General features: G+C 50.1%; 1 protein-coding gene across 1 annotated transcript in view; it reads right to left on the bottom strand.

The window, feature by feature from the left end:
* Nucleotides 1-10,235, bottom strand: part of RUM1 (syncytin-Rum1) — a 43,477-nt gene extending 33,242 nt beyond the window's left edge. The window contains exon 1 of the mRNA XM_059892369.1: nt 7,555-10,235. The gene's annotated coding sequence lies outside the window, so the exon portion shown is untranslated. The remainder of the gene's footprint in view (nt 1-7,554) is intronic.
* Between the last annotated feature and the right edge of the window lie 5,015 nt (nt 10,236-15,250).

The following is a 15,250-nucleotide window of genomic DNA, read 5'->3' on the forward strand; positions in this document are numbered from 1 at the left end:
CTTACAAGGCTCCGTACAATGTTTTATCCAGAATCTCTGGGTGTCCTGGTGGGAGAGACTCCTGATCGGCCCCACTGCTCATCCTCCCAGTGCTGGGAGGTGGGAGCGCCTCTCTCTCACCCCCAGGCCCCGGCACAGACCTTTGGATTACAGGCTGGGTTCCGATCTCAGGTCTCTACTCACCCCTGGGAAAGCCACTCCACTCCGCCAAGCCTCCCTTCCTTGATCTGCATGGGGACATTTCCATTAAAAAAAAAAAAAAAACTTTTTTTTTTCAGTTCAGTCGCTCAGTCGTGTCCGACTCTTTGCGACCCCATGGACTGCAGCATGCCAGGCCTCCCTGTCCATCATCAACTCCCGGAGTCCAGCCAAACCCATGTCCACTGAGTCGGTGATGCCATCCAACCACCTCATCCTCTGTTGTCCCCTTCTCCTCCTGCCTTCAGTCTTTCCCTTCAATCTTTTTTTTTTAATAAAACACAGATACAGAAAAGCACACGGTGCAAACACGTACCTGCGTGATTCTGATAAGGCAGCTGGACGTCCCTGTGACCATCTCCAGGGGAAGAGCAGAACTCGGGCAGTTACCCCAGAAGCCCCCACAGGAGCCCTGTCCCACTCAGGGACAGCCCCTCCCTCCTTCCAGAAGGACCCTGACTTCTAGAGTCAACGTTTGTGTTTCTTTATAGTTTTATCACTTCCGCATGTATCCCTAGACTATATTTTGTCTTGCCCATTAAAAAAATTTTTTGATGAGGAATTCCCTGGTGGTTAGGAGTCTGTACTTTCACAGCTGAGGGCCCTGGTTCGATCCCTGCTGGGGGAAACTACAATGCCACAAGCCAGCGAGGCCAAAACAAAACTGATATCTGTTCAGTCTTTCAATGTCTGCTTCCCCTGCCATTCGTTCCTTTTCCCTGTGGTTTATCTGTGGCAGAGCCTGGGCCGTCTGACTCGTCAGTTTCCCTGGGGCTGATGGCAACACGCTCTAGCCTTGGCATTTGCTGCAAAATGGCAGTCAAGTGCAGATGTTTAGGGATGTTCGTGAGGAATAAGGATGGGTGAGGAGCCTGGCGTGGGTGGAAGGTTCCCCAAGGTGCCCCTGTGACCAGACCACAGCTCACCCAGGCTCAGCCATCCACCCTCCCTTCTCTCCGCAGCTCAGACCCAGCCGCCCCACCTCCGGAAAGTTCCAGGGCCAAGGCTGGCTCGTCCCGGTGGGAGCTGGCAGCAAACTGGCCCGTAATTTTAGCCGTTCCTCTCCCCTAAAATTATTCCCCATCTGGAGATGGTTTCCAAACCCTGCCCAGGAAAGAGTTGGTGGTGCAGGGAACATTTTTCTATTAAAAACAACAAAACGAGACCAAACACTGGATGCTGAGTTCCTGCCAGCCAGGCTCTAGAGGTCTGGCTGAGTGCCAGCTGTATATCCTCCTTGGGGGACTCTGCTCAGAAGGCGCAGACGGTGAGGACAGTTGGGCCCTGTCCCCTGCATCACCCATCCCACCCTGGATGCGTGGCCTCTGGCTGCAGGGCCCGGGGAGGGGCAGGTTGGATGAACAGTGGAGAAGGCTTTGGAGCTGGGGCTGAGCCGCGGGGAGACTTGACGCCTGTGGGCTGTTCTAGGTCACGTGGGGCGTCGAGTCCCAGAGAGGCAGGAGTTTTCTCCACAAGGATCCTCTTCAATCAGCTGCTCTGAGCACTTCAGGGAAAAGCTCCCTTGCTGCTCCCGGCTCCTCATCACCTCGGAGCCTCAGCTTCCCATCTGTCAAAGGGGGCCACTGGCAGTCCCTTGAGGTTCCTGCAGGAAGTGGGAGGTGCCTTCAGGGACCCCACGGCACCCTGCATGTCCTGGGTCCATCCCTGCCTCTCGGCCTCAGTGAATTGCACCCCAACATCTCTCCACCTGTTCCTGACTCCCCACACCCCACCTTCTTGATGCTCTTTCAGCCAAACTTGGCTGTTGAGGTTCCTTGAGCCACTCTGGGGCTTTTGTGTACATGGTTCCTTCAGTCTGAAATATCCTGCTGCTTCCAGGTGGGTACCTTTGCTTCTCCTGGGAAAATCAGGTAGGCTTCCTGCCCTCCCTGAAGCATCCCCTGAGGCCGGGCCAAGCTTCCTCTCTCAGGGCCATCCCAGCTCCTCCATTTTCTCATATGGAGGACCCATGAACGCTGCAAACAAGTAATTCTCTCTTGGGCATAATATCGGCCTCCCTTTCCTCAGCAGAAGCCCTCACCCCTTCCCCAAAGGAGACCATGCAAATATCTGATACACACAGTCACGGCTTATGATCCAAAGGCGTGCGATCTGCCTCCATGCACCAAATACACATTGTGGAACAGCACTGCCTCTGGCCAATGGCCTCAGCTCTCTGGTCTCAGTTCTGAATAATGAGGCGATAACCATAGCCACTTCATTCTGACTGCCGCGAGGGTTAATGTGTGTGGGAAGCTCTGAGCACACTGCTCAACGCAGGGCAGGAGAAAGATATCTCTCAGTAGAAGGGACCTCTCAGATCAGGGCTGGGACTAGGGCGAGGCTAGTGAGGTGCTTAGGGTATGAAATGTAAGGAGGGCTCCATCTCAGGACGCTGCAGACCCAGAGATGCTGGGAGTTGCAAAGGAACCCGGATGTCTGCTGCCCCCTGCTGATCACTCCTCAGAATGACACTTCTTTCCTCTGCCCCCAAAGGTGCCAGAGGTGACTTCACCCAGGTGGCCCAGTAGTAAAGAATCTGCCTGCAATGCGGGGCACCCAGGTTCAATCCCTGGGTCGGGAAGATCCCCTGGAGAAGGGAATGGCTACCCACTTCAGGATTCCTGCCTGGAGAATCCCACGGACAGAGGAGCCTGGCGGGCTACACTCCATGGGGTTGCCAAGAGTCGGACACGACTGAGCAACTAACACTGCACCCTCAGAGCTGGATGGAAGGAAGTCACCTCGCCAGCTTTGAGGGACAGGTCCTGCTTCTGCTGCTGTGGAAGCCTCAGTTTCTTCACCCATAAACCAGGGCAGGAGAGCTTGTCTCATAGTGCATGGCAAACAGGAGGCCCCTCAATCGTCAGCGTCCTTCTCTCAATGCAGGATTTAAGGAGCACCTACTGCGCAGAGGACTAAAGAAGGGGACTGAGACTCGGGCCTTTCCCTTTGGGGTGGACAGGGGAGGGGGATGCGGGCCAGGAATGGGGTCAGAGGTACAGGACTGCCCCCTTATTAAGCACCCACTGGGCGCCACACTGTTGTAAACCCTTGTGGAGGAATGCACCTCAGGCTTTCAGAATGCAGTGAGGAGGGTACTGTTTTTATTCTTAGGAAGCTGAGGCCCAGAGTGGTTAATGAGCCTGATCAAGGTGACACAGCCTTGGTGATGGAGGTGAGATTAAAACCCACAAAGTTCCAAGTGCCAGGCGGGAAAGGTTGGGCAGATCCATCCCTGTCCATTCAACAAATGTTTGTTGCACACCTACTGTGTACCAGGTGTGGGGCTGAGTGCCAGAGAGAGACCAGTGAACAAACAGACAGCTCCTGCCCCCAGGGAGCTGTTCACCTAGAGGAGATGGGCAAGATACTGCTACTGCTAAGTCACGTCAGTCATGTCCGACTCTGTGCGACCCCATAGACGGCTGCCCAACAGGCTCCTCTGTCCCTGGGATTCTCCAGGCAAGAATACTGGAGTGGGTTGCCATTTCCTTCTCCAATGCATGAAAGTGAAAAGTGAAGGTGAAGTTGCTCAGTCGTGTCCGACTCTTAGCGACCCCATTGACTGTAGCCTACCAGGCTCCTCCATCCATGGGATTCTCCAGGCAAGAGCACTGCAGTGGGGTGCCATTGCCTTCTCCAAGATAAATAAGCCAAATATATGCCGCTTGGTGATTCTCGTTGTATATAAAAAAGTAAGAGTGAGAAGGAGGGGAAAGCAGGCTGCAGTGTGTTTTGACTTTCAGTAGGAGGGCAGGGGCCTTTGGAGCCATCTAGGGACTTTGGTTTTTTCTGTGAATGAGAAGTGGGAGCCATGTTCTGAGCAGGAGAGGGACGCAGGGGTGACAGACAGAGAGGGGCTGGGTATGACGGACTCCCTGCGCTTCTGGGGCAGGCTCAGGGAGTGGGGATGTGGAGTCTGAGCTCATCGGAGTAAAATATCCTGCACTGACCTGGCACACTGCGAGTCACTGGCAAGCACTGCACGGATGTTACTGGTGTCACTGTGGCCGGGAGGCTCAGCGCCGCCGCAAGCTGGTGCAGTGTGTCATGAGACCACCAGGTGGCACCAGCACACAGCAGGCAGACCCGAGGCTGCCTTCGGGGGACACAGTGGGCTCCGCCCTCACCCCTGAGGCCAGCCTCTCTCAGCTAGCCACTTCTGGACAAGGCCTCTGTGGTCAGAGGTGTCCAGTGCACTGAGGCATCTCTGGCCTCCACTCACTCAATGTCAGCCGCATACCCTCACTCCCTAGTGAAAGTGAAAGTTGTGTCCGACTCTTTGCAACCCCATGGCCTATACAGTCCATGGAATTCTCCAGGCCAGAATACTGGAGTGGGTAGCCTTACCCTTCTCCAGGGGATCTTCCCCACCCAGGGATCGAATCCAGGTCTCCTGCATTGCAGGTGGATTCTTTGCCAGCTGAGCCACAAGGGAATATTAACTCCCTTGTGTGACCACCAAAATTGTCTTCAGACATTGCCAGGTCATGCCCTAGAGGGAAAAATCCAGCCCTGCTCTTCTCTTAGCCACTCTGTGCTGGACACACTGGCCTCCTTGAAGCTCCTCCCACTCATCTGCATATCCCTGCCACAGAACCTTTGCACTTGCTGTTTCCCCCAGATATCAGCAGGGCTGCTCCTTTCCTTCCAGTCTCTGCTCAGCTATCACCACCTCAGAGACTCCCTGTTCAGACACTCTCTACCCAATTGCCTGAATATTTTTACCCCACGTATCACTAGCAGAAAAGATCTTATCAAAATGTTAATTTCTTTGCATTAGCGAATCCCTGCCCTCTTAGAACGCATGTTCTGGTGAGCCAGATGGTCGGGAAGGGCCTCTCTTTGGAATGGTGGCTTTGAGTTGTGACTTGAAGAACGAGAAGGGGCTGGTTCCTGACAGAGGCAATAGCATTTGCGAAGACCCCTGGGGCTCTGCTCAGGCCCTAGTGCCTGACTTCAAGCAGGCCTGTCTGCTCATTTGGGGTGTGGGCTCCCGGGCCAGGCACAGCTGCTGGCTAGGAGCCCTTGAGTCATCAGGAAGCTGTGTCCTGTAGACAGGGGCTGGGCTGGACCTGCCACACAAAGGCTCATTCACGGCCAGATGGGAAGGACCCAGGGCAGCCCAAGAAGGCAGCTCCTTCTTATCAGCTCCCAGGAAGCACTGGCCGGCAACATTTGAAAGTCGGGAGCTTCCCAGGAGACTTAAGTTTCCCCGGATGGGGGAGAGAAATGCATGCGGCCCAGGCACCTGGACACACAGGGCAGTCATGTGAAGGCTTTGAGGTCCCATGGCCCCACTGTAAGTCCAGCCCCCGCCCCCAGCTGAGTGACCTTGGCCACAGCATCCCACTCTCCGAGCTTCAGTTCCCTCACCTCTATCTAACATGGGGTGAACCACCAGAACTTCCCTGCTGGCCCAGTGGCTAAGACTCTGAGCTCTTAATGCAGGTGCCTTGGGTTCCATCCCTGGTCAGGGAACTAGATCTCGCATCCTGCAACTAAAAGTTTGAATGCCGCCACTATGACCCGGTGCAAACAAACAAATAAATGAATAAAATAGGGTGAAATACAGGACCGACCTTACAGTGAGGCGCTGGGGAACCCGGGTGTTGATAGCAGGCCGGCCATGCTAGGACGAAGTATGAAGACCAGTAGGGGAGCATGGTTTTCTGGATCAGACAGCCTGAGTTTGACCCAGATCTCCGGCTTTCCAGCCTGGGGCAGGTGTGATCGCCCTGCTCCTTGCCTCAGTTTCCCCACCTGCAGCACCGGGATAATGAGAGCAGCACACAGGACGATTGACTGTGAAGTCCCAAGGATGGGGAACTCTGGTTACAGAAGTGGGTTCAGAGGGAAGCCTCCGGAGGGCAGGTGGGAAGGGTAAAGGATGTCCCCCGATAACGGGAAGGGTTTCTGGAAAGGACCGGCTAAATGGCTGATATGGCAGAAGAAAGCATCTGGGTCAGTCTGCTGGGTTCAAGTCCTCTACATTAGCTGTGTATCCTTCAACAAGTTACCAAACCCCTCTGTGCTTCGGTGTCTTCTGTGAAATAGGGATAAAATCACCCCCACTAGGCCATGGGGTAGATGCAGCCTCAGTTTCCCCCCCTCCCAGGACCTCTTGCGTTAAAAAGCATAAAGTGTCTTCCTCGACCCCAGCATCTTCCCGTGAGCGCCCCCTCCCTCATCCCCATCCCCACACCTGAGAAGCATCCGCACTCCCTGCCCACGTCCACAGCCCCTCCTTGTTGTCCCCCAGCCAGGCTCCCAGCCTCCGTGCCCCCAAAAGGGTCCTTGACGTCACGACCCCTGCTGCCAAGTCTGAGCATGGCATCCATGCTCCCGGATCCCCTGCCAGCGATGCTCTGCCCCCTGCCTGGGTGACCTCACCCATTCCGCAGCCTTCGGTAAACACGCGTGATGAATCTCACATTTCCGTAGGCACCCTGATGCCTCCCAGGCTCTGGACTTGCATATCTAATTGCCAGCCTGAAATATCCTAAAAAGACATCGTGCGTCTCTCCAAACACTGTTCCTCTGCCATCCCCGCCCCCAACCTGCAGTCTCTGCTCCTCAAACACCCCCCGGATGGCTGAGGCTCCAAAGTTAGACATCGCTCTGGATCCCTCCCCACCCCTCACCACCACCACCTCCAAAAGGGGTCCTGAATCGTCCTCTTCTGTCCACCTCCGCGGCCACCGCCTTGCTCCAAGCCATGACCACCCTCACCTGCAGCCTCCTTGCTGGTCTCTGCTGGCTGCTCTGCTCCCCATAGTAAGCCAGAGGAACTTGTATTTAAAAAAAAAACATTTTTGGCCATGCTGCACAGCCTGTGGGATGTTAGTTCCCTAACCAAGGATTGAACCTGGGCCCTCAGCAGTGAAACTGCAGAGTCCTAACCACTGGGCCGCCAGGGAATCCCCGAGAGGGAACTTTCAGAAATGTAAATCCAGACGTGTCACCCGCCTGCCGAAACCTTCCAATGGCTCCTGGCTGGCCTTTGGCATCGTCCCAGCTCTCGCTGCGGCTGGCAAGGCCCCGCCTTTGCCTCCCCCGCTCCCCTTCAGCTACTCTGGCTTCCTTCTACTTTTTCCAATAAGCCAAATTCTCTGCTGCCTCAGAGCCTTTGCACTTCCTCTTTTCTCTTCCTGAGACTCTCTTTCCTGGGTCTTGTCATTAACTGCCTTTCTTTTAAACCCCAGGGGAATCACCACTTTCCCAGGGGGTCTCTTTCCTGACCATCCAATCGAAACAGCCCCACCAGGCGTCCTGCTCATTCTCAACCCCACCTCCCTGTCATTTCCTTCCCAGCTCTTAGCAGATCCAGAACTCAGTCATATATTTGCTCACTTGTTAATTGTCCACTCGTCCTTCCCAGAAAGTTGGTTCCGTGAAGGCAGGGATTCATCTGCCTTGTTTGCTGTTGTAGATGGAAGCCGGGTACCCAGAGCCGTGTGTAGCACAGAGTAGATGCTTAGCAAACATCTGTTGCACGGGTGGAGGGATGGATGAATTCATACGTAGCGAGACAAATCAACCTAGAAAATGAAAGTGAGAGAAAGTGAAGTCGCTCAGTCATGTCTGACTCTGTGACCACATGGTCTGTAGCCCACCAGGCTCCTCCATCCATGGGATTTTCTAGGCAAGAGTACTGGAGTGGGTTACCATTTCCTTCTCCAGGGGATCTTCCTGAACCAGGATCGAACCCATTGCAGGGTCTCCCGCATTGTAAGCAGCCGCTTTTACTGTCTGAGCCACCAGGGAAGTCATAATCCTGCCACTCTCCTGCTCAAGAATCTTCCTTGGCTTCCCACCATCTACAGAAAAGAGAGCAAACTCTTCTTTGTGACTTTCAAGGGTTTCTGAACTGGTCCCAGACTGGGTGCTCACTGCACACCCAGAAATCATTCATATTGACCCATTAGGAAGTGGACTGGCTGGCTGTCTACCTGCCTCCCCCACCCGGCCACAAGCCAACTGGGGTCTTGGGAATCTTCATCTTGGTCTATTGGCATTTAGCCCCTGGTCAGCCGCATCAGAGATGTTTGATGAAGAAATGCAAGAAATAGAGACTGAGTGAGCGTGACTCGAGAAGCCAGCAAGTGAGAGGGCTCAGGACCTAGAGGCTTCAGACTGAGAACTGCACTTTTCCAAATTTAGAACACAGGAGGAGTTTCACTGTTTCAGGTCCTGGTCGGGGTTTCAGAAGTGTTTGTCAAGGTAGGGCTCTGTGATAACAGAGAAAATTTGAAACCTACCAGCAATCAGCCAGCAGTGTCTCTCAGGAAGGGCTGATTTGAATGATAATGATCAGATCCTTCAATTCTAAGAGCTGTGCAGCATCAGATTAGTAAAAACACACTCTCACGTGATTTTGACCCAAACCACGAAGACCCATAGCCTGTATGTATGTACGCAGGTCAGGAAGCAACAGTTAAAACTGGACACGGAACAACAGACTGGTTCCAAATAGGAAAAGGAGTACATCAAGGCTGTAATTGTCACCCTGCTTATTTTACTTATATGCAGAGCACATCATGAGAAACGTTGGGCTGGAAGAAGCACAAGCTGGAATCAAGATTGCCAGGAGAAATATCAATAACTGCAGATATGCAGATGACACCACCCTCATGACAGAAAGCAAAGAAGAACTAAAGAGCCTCTTGATGAAAGTGAAAGAGGAGAGTGAAAAAGTAGGCATAAAGCTCAACATTCAGAAAACGAAGATCATGGCATCTGGTCCCATCACTTCATGGCAAATAGATAGGGAAACAGTGGAAACAGTGGCTGACTTTATTTTGGGGGGGCTCCAAAATCACAGCAGATGGCGACTGCAGCCATGAAATTAAAAGAGGCTTCCTCTGGTAGGAAAGTTATGACCAACCTAGACAGCATATTAAAAAGCAGAGACGTTACTTTGTCAACCAAGGTCCGTCTAGTCAAGGCTATGGTTTTTCCTGTGGTCATGTATGGATGTGAGAGTTGGACTGTGAAGAAGGCTGAGCGTTGAAGAATTGATGCTTTTGAACTGTGGTGTTGGAGAAGACTCTTGAGAGTCCCTTGGACTGCAAGGAGATCCAACCCGTCCATCCTAAAGGAGATGGGAATTGGAAAGCATTTGAAGCTGACACTGGAATGTTAGTTTTGAAGGGTTGCTCCTCCCTCTGCTGGGAGCACGCCCTCAATCTCAGCTGTCATCCCTGAACGCCCTGCTCGGAGCAGCCGACTGTCCCAGTTCTGTGTTATCTTTCTTTACGTCGCATCACTAGATGAATCCGTATGTTCACTGGTTTACTGTCTTCCTTCCCTCTCTACACTGTAAACTTCTCGAGGGCAAGACTCTCAGGTCTCCTTGCCCTCCAGGGAAGGGTGTGGCAGTAGATTGTTTTAAAATATGTGTTGACTGAGAGAGAGAGAGGCCTATCCAGCTATCCAGACTTCTTGACTTTTCAATTTGTCCTTCTTATAAAAATATGGGCACTTTCCTGGGGCTCCAGTGGCCAAGACTCCCTGCTCCCCATGCAGGGGGCCTGAGTTTGATCCCTGGTTAGGGAACTAGATCCCACATGCTGCGACTAAGACCTAGCACACACACACGTGTGTGAGTGTGTGCGTGTGTGCACGCACATGCACTAAACCACTTCAGTTGTGTCTCCTTTGTGATTCCATGGGTCATAGCCCGCCAGGCTCCTCTGTCCATGGGATTCCCCAGGCAAGAGCATGGGAGTGGGTTGACATTTCCTCCTCCAAGGGATCTTCCAGACCCAGGGATCAAACCCACGTCTCTTGTGTCTCCTGCATTGGCATCCCCTGCATTGGCAGGCAGGTTCTTTACCACTAGCACCACCTGGGAAGCCCTACATCGATCTATCTATCTATGAACCTGTTAAGGAAATGGAGTCTCACGAGAGTTCACAGGCTGCGGAGTTCTGTAGAAGCGGGATCCAGGTATAGAGCCTCTCTCCTCACCCTTCTTTCTAGAATGAAGAGCAGCAGATTTAAGTCTCTTTCTCCCCTCTTCCTCCCCCACCCACCCCTCCCAGCCTCCCCACAAAGCAGGAGCTGCGATGGCGAAGAAGGAGAGAAGAACGCAGACCTGTGCTGTCTGGAGCTGCACAGCTCATAACCTCCCAGGGAAGTGTTCTGCCAGAACGAGGAGCAGAATTCATTTCACAAGAGGCATAGATTACCCGCAACAGTCTTTCCTCGAGAGACTAATTAACAGGTGACAGTGAATATGAATCATTACTCAGCCATCAGGGTCACTAAAGAAACAGCTTGTCCCTACTATAGTGTTGGGTCCTGGGGCCAGGTTAGGAGAAAGCATTGGCATCTGTCACTTCAGGCCCGGGGTGTTATCACGGTTAGTGAGAGCGTCAGGGCTGTGAGAAGTGCCTTGTCTCTTCCCTGTAACTTCAACACCCTCAAAGCCACTCCAGATAAACACTCAACATAACATAGTAAGTTTGCTGAGCCAAGGCAGCTTCAGAGAGCTGCTTCTCTTCCATCACAGCTCTGCTCTCATCTCGCCTGCACACCAAGAGATTTGAAAGGGCCTGAGAGGTCTGCAAAGACCAGAAGGCCAGCAAGACCGTCAGTCCCAACAAGCTTCGCTGCCAGGGCTATGGGTCTTTGTTCAGTTCAGTTCAGCTCAGTTGCTCAGTCGTGTCCGACTCTGCAACCCCATGAACCACAGCATGCCAAGCCTCCCTGTCCATCACCAACTCCCGGAGTCCACCCAAACTCATGTCCACTGAATCGGTGATGCCATCCAGCCATCTCATCCTCTGTTGTCCCCTTCTCCTCCTGCCTTCAATCTTTCTCAGCATCAGGGTCTTTTCAAATGAGTCAGCTCTTCGAATCAGGTGGCTCAAGTATTGGAGTTTCAGCTTCAACATCAGTCCTTCCAATGGATACTCAGGACTGATTTCCTTTAGGATGGACTGGTTGGATCTCCTTGCAGTCCAAGGGACTCTCAAGAGTCTTCTCCAACACCACAGTTCAAAAGTAACAATTCTTCGGTGCTCAGCTTTCTTCACAGTCCAACTCTCACATCTATACATGACTATTGGAAAAACCATAGCCTTGACTAGATGGACGTTTGTTGGCAAAGTAACGTCTCTGCTTTTTAATATGCTGTCTAGGTTGGTCATAACTTTCCTGCCTAGGAGGAAGCCTCTTTTAATTTCATGGCTGCAGTCACCATCTGCTGTGATTTTGGAGCCCCCAAAAGTAGTCAGCCACTGTTTCCACTGTTTCCCCATCTACTTGCCATGAAGTGATGGGACCGGATGCCATGATCTTCGTTTTCTGAATGTTGAGCTTTACGCCTACTTTTTCACTCTCCTCTTTCACTTTCATCAAGAGGCTCTTTAGTTCTTCTTCGCTTTCTGCCATAAGGGTGGTGTCATCTGCATATCTGAGGTTATTGATACCTAAGATATGCCAGACTCACCTACTAAATGTAATTTTTTTTAACTGAATTAATTAGGCGTGAGACTGGCAAAATGTTTCCTGTAAAGGGTTAGATAGTAAATATTTTAGACTTTGCCATACGTAGTCCCTGTTGCAATTCAACCACTCAGTTCTGTCTTTGTAACCAATGGGAATGACTATGTGCCAATAAAACTTTATTTATAAAAACCGGAGGCTGGCCAGCTGGCCAGAGTTTGCCAACCCTTGAAGTAGGGTAAATATGAATGATGAAGGAGGATCACAGAATACAAAAGGAGTGCGGGAAAAATAAAGCCAACAACGTGTGCTGGCCGGTTTTTCACCAGGTAACAATAGCAATCCCATGGAAGGAAGTCAGCAAGAGCAGCCAGACACACTAGGCTCTGTCTCCACAAAGGAAGAGGAAGTGACAATGAAGACTGACAGATAACACAGAAACGGAAAAGCAAGCCTGACAGCGGAGAAAGGGCACACCGCAGGAAGGCCTGCCCATCACAGTGAGACCGCCCTTTCTTCCGTCCTGGCCGGCGGCTGGGGAGAGCTAAGCAGAGCTTCAGACCATGGGGGCCATGGCATTTTTGTGTCTGTCATTCGATGTCTGACAAACGTTTATGTTTCTCATCTGAACAGATGATCAAAAACAGAACACAGCCCAAGCAGTCTTTCTTTTTTAACTTACAAGTTGACTCAATAAATATTTAACAAGGACCTACTATGTTAAGGGCTACCATGACTTGGAGTGGGGAATAGTCGCAGTTCCCATGGGATGAGGTTAAAGAGAAGCAGAATTTGATAATTATTTTAAAAAATTTTTAATTGTGGTAAAATATACATAATGTAAAAATTACCATCTAACCATTTTCCCATGAAGAGTTCAGTACTGTTGAGTAGATCCAGAGTGCTGGGCCACCATGTCCAGAACTTTTCATCTTGTGAAAATGAAAAGTCTGTTATCACTGAACAACAAAATTTCATTTTCCCATCCCCTCAGTCTCTGGGAACTACCCCTGGTCTCTGATTTTGTCTACTCCAGGAAGCTCATATACATGGAGTATTTGTCTTTTTGTGACTGGCTTCTTTTTTTTTTAAACTTTTTATTTTGTATTGGGGTGTAGCCAGTTAACAAACAATGTTGTGATGGTTTCAGGTGGTGAAGGGACTCAGCCGTACATACACACGAATCCATTCTCCCCCAAACTCCCCTTCCAATCCAGGGGGCCACATAAGAATGAACAGAGTTCCATATGCTATACAGCAGGTCCTTGTTGGTCATCCATGTTAAATACAGCAGTGTGTACATGCCCATCCCAAACCCCTTAACCATCCCTTCCCACTCCTCTTCCCCACCAGCAACCATAAGCTCATTCTCAAAATCTGCGACATGACTGGCTTATTTCCCTTAGCATAACATCCTCAAGATTCATCCATTTTGTAGCATGTGTCAGAATTTCCTTTCTTTTTAAGGCTGAATAATATTCCGTTATACATACCACAGTTCACTAATCCAGTCCTCTGTCGAGGGACATGGGTTGCTTCCACCTTTTGGCTACTGTGAACAAAACTGCTATGAGCATGGGCGTACAACTCTTTCTCCGAGACTGTCAATTCTTCCGGCTATGTATACTCAGAAGTGGAATTGCTGGATTACGTGGGAATCTATTTTTAATTTTTCAAAGAAAGACTGTTGTCCGTACCATTTGCTTCATTTTACATTCCCACCAACGCCCACGGGCTGCAGGTTTCTCCACATCCCTGTTAACACTTAGTGGAGGCAGAACAGCTTACAACTGAAACCTCAGCTGCACCCTGGCACTCCCTGACATGATATATTGATATATATATATATATATATATACACCATGGGGTTGCAAAGAGTCAGACACGACTGAGCGACTGAACTGAACTGATACTATGAAGTAGGTTCTGTTTGTGTTTGTCTTTCTTCCCAACTGTACTGGAGAATAAGGATTCTGTTTTTCACACTGTTCGATCCCCAGTACTCAGTCCAGGACGTGTATACGGCAGGACCTAAGGTATTGTGTAGGTGCTCAAATATTTGCTGAGTGAACAAAAAAAAAATGAACCATCTCAATTTGACAGAGAAAGAACGAGGTGAGATAGGCTGGATGTAGAAAGAGCCTGACACACTTAGCACTGAATCCCACTCAGTAGGGCCCTAAGTGAAGTCACATATCTATGATCGTTTTCTCTTTTGCAAAAGGAGAGGACAGTACTTTCCATATGAGGTCATTTTGAAGAGTAAGTGCAAAGATGTAGCTGAGTTACTTAGCACAGCGCTTGTCACATAGTCAGTGGTCAGCCCACAGAGCCTCCTTCATCACGGCAGCTTCACTATAAAGCGGATATATAAATCTAAGGCACTCTTACGATTAGTAAAGCCTGCTTCTTAAGACCAACTCACCTACAAGAGAAGTACTTGGAGCCGGGATTTCTAGTTGGTGAAAAGATCGTGGATATTTTTGTCAAAAGAGTAATTGGAATGGAATGAAATAGAAAATAATACAACAAAATAGAAAGATGCCATCAGATTTGCTTTCCTATCGTTTAGGAATTTTTCTTTTTTAAAAAATGTTTTTATTTATTTACTTGGCCACGCCGGGTCTTCGGTGTGGCACGTGGGCTCTAGTTTCCCAACCAGGGATCAAACCTGGGCCCCCTGCACTGGAAACGCACAGTCTCGACAAGTGGGCCACCAGGGAAGTCCTGGGGGCTTTTCTTTCTTTCACGGGATTTTGGTTGTGAATCCACCGACTAGTAAAAACGCAGTTGTGGGGTCATGACTTGGTCACAGCTAGAGGGAATAGTTCATGTTTCCTCTGAGCAAAAGGATTTAGTAATTCTGGAGATTAGATTTAATATTGTAAAGATACTAAGTCTTCCCGAATTAATACTTCAATGTCAGGTCAGTTGTAATCCCACAATAATTTTTTAATAGAATTTGACAAAATGAATCTAAATTTCACTGAATTAAGAAAATGCAAGTATGGAGGCTCCTTAAAAAACTAAAAACAGACCTAGCATATGACCCTGTAATCCCACACCTGGGCGTATATCTAGAGAAAAACATGATCTGAAAGGATTCAGGCACCCCAATATTCATTGCAGCAGTGTTTACAGTAGCCAAAGCATGGAAGCAACCTAAGTGTCCATCAGCAGAGGAATGGATAAAGAAGATGTGGTACATACACACAGTGGGATATTATTCGGCCATAAAAAGAATGAAATAATGCCATTTGCAGCAACATGAATGGGCCTAGAGAGTGTCATACTGAGTGAAGTAAGTCAGAGAAAGAGAAGTATCACATGACATCCCTTATATATGGAATCTGAAAAGACAGGATACAATGAACTTACTTACAATACACAGAGAAAAAGACTTAGAAAACAAACTTGTGATTTTGCCAGGAAGAAGGATAGGGGGAAAGGATAGTTAGGGAGTCTGGGATGGACATGTACACGCTGTTATATTTAAGATGGATGACCAACAAAGACCTATTATATAGCACAGGGAATTCTGCTCAAGGTTACATGGCAGCCTGGATGGGAGGAGGACTTAGGGAGGATGGATTCA

Source organism: Bos taurus, chromosome 13 (genome assembly GCF_002263795.3).
Source record: "Bos taurus isolate L1 Dominette 01449 registration number 42190680 breed Hereford chromosome 13, ARS-UCD2.0, whole genome shotgun sequence".
In the NCBI taxonomy this organism is placed as follows: Eukaryota; Metazoa; Chordata; class Mammalia; order Artiodactyla; family Bovidae; genus Bos; species Bos taurus.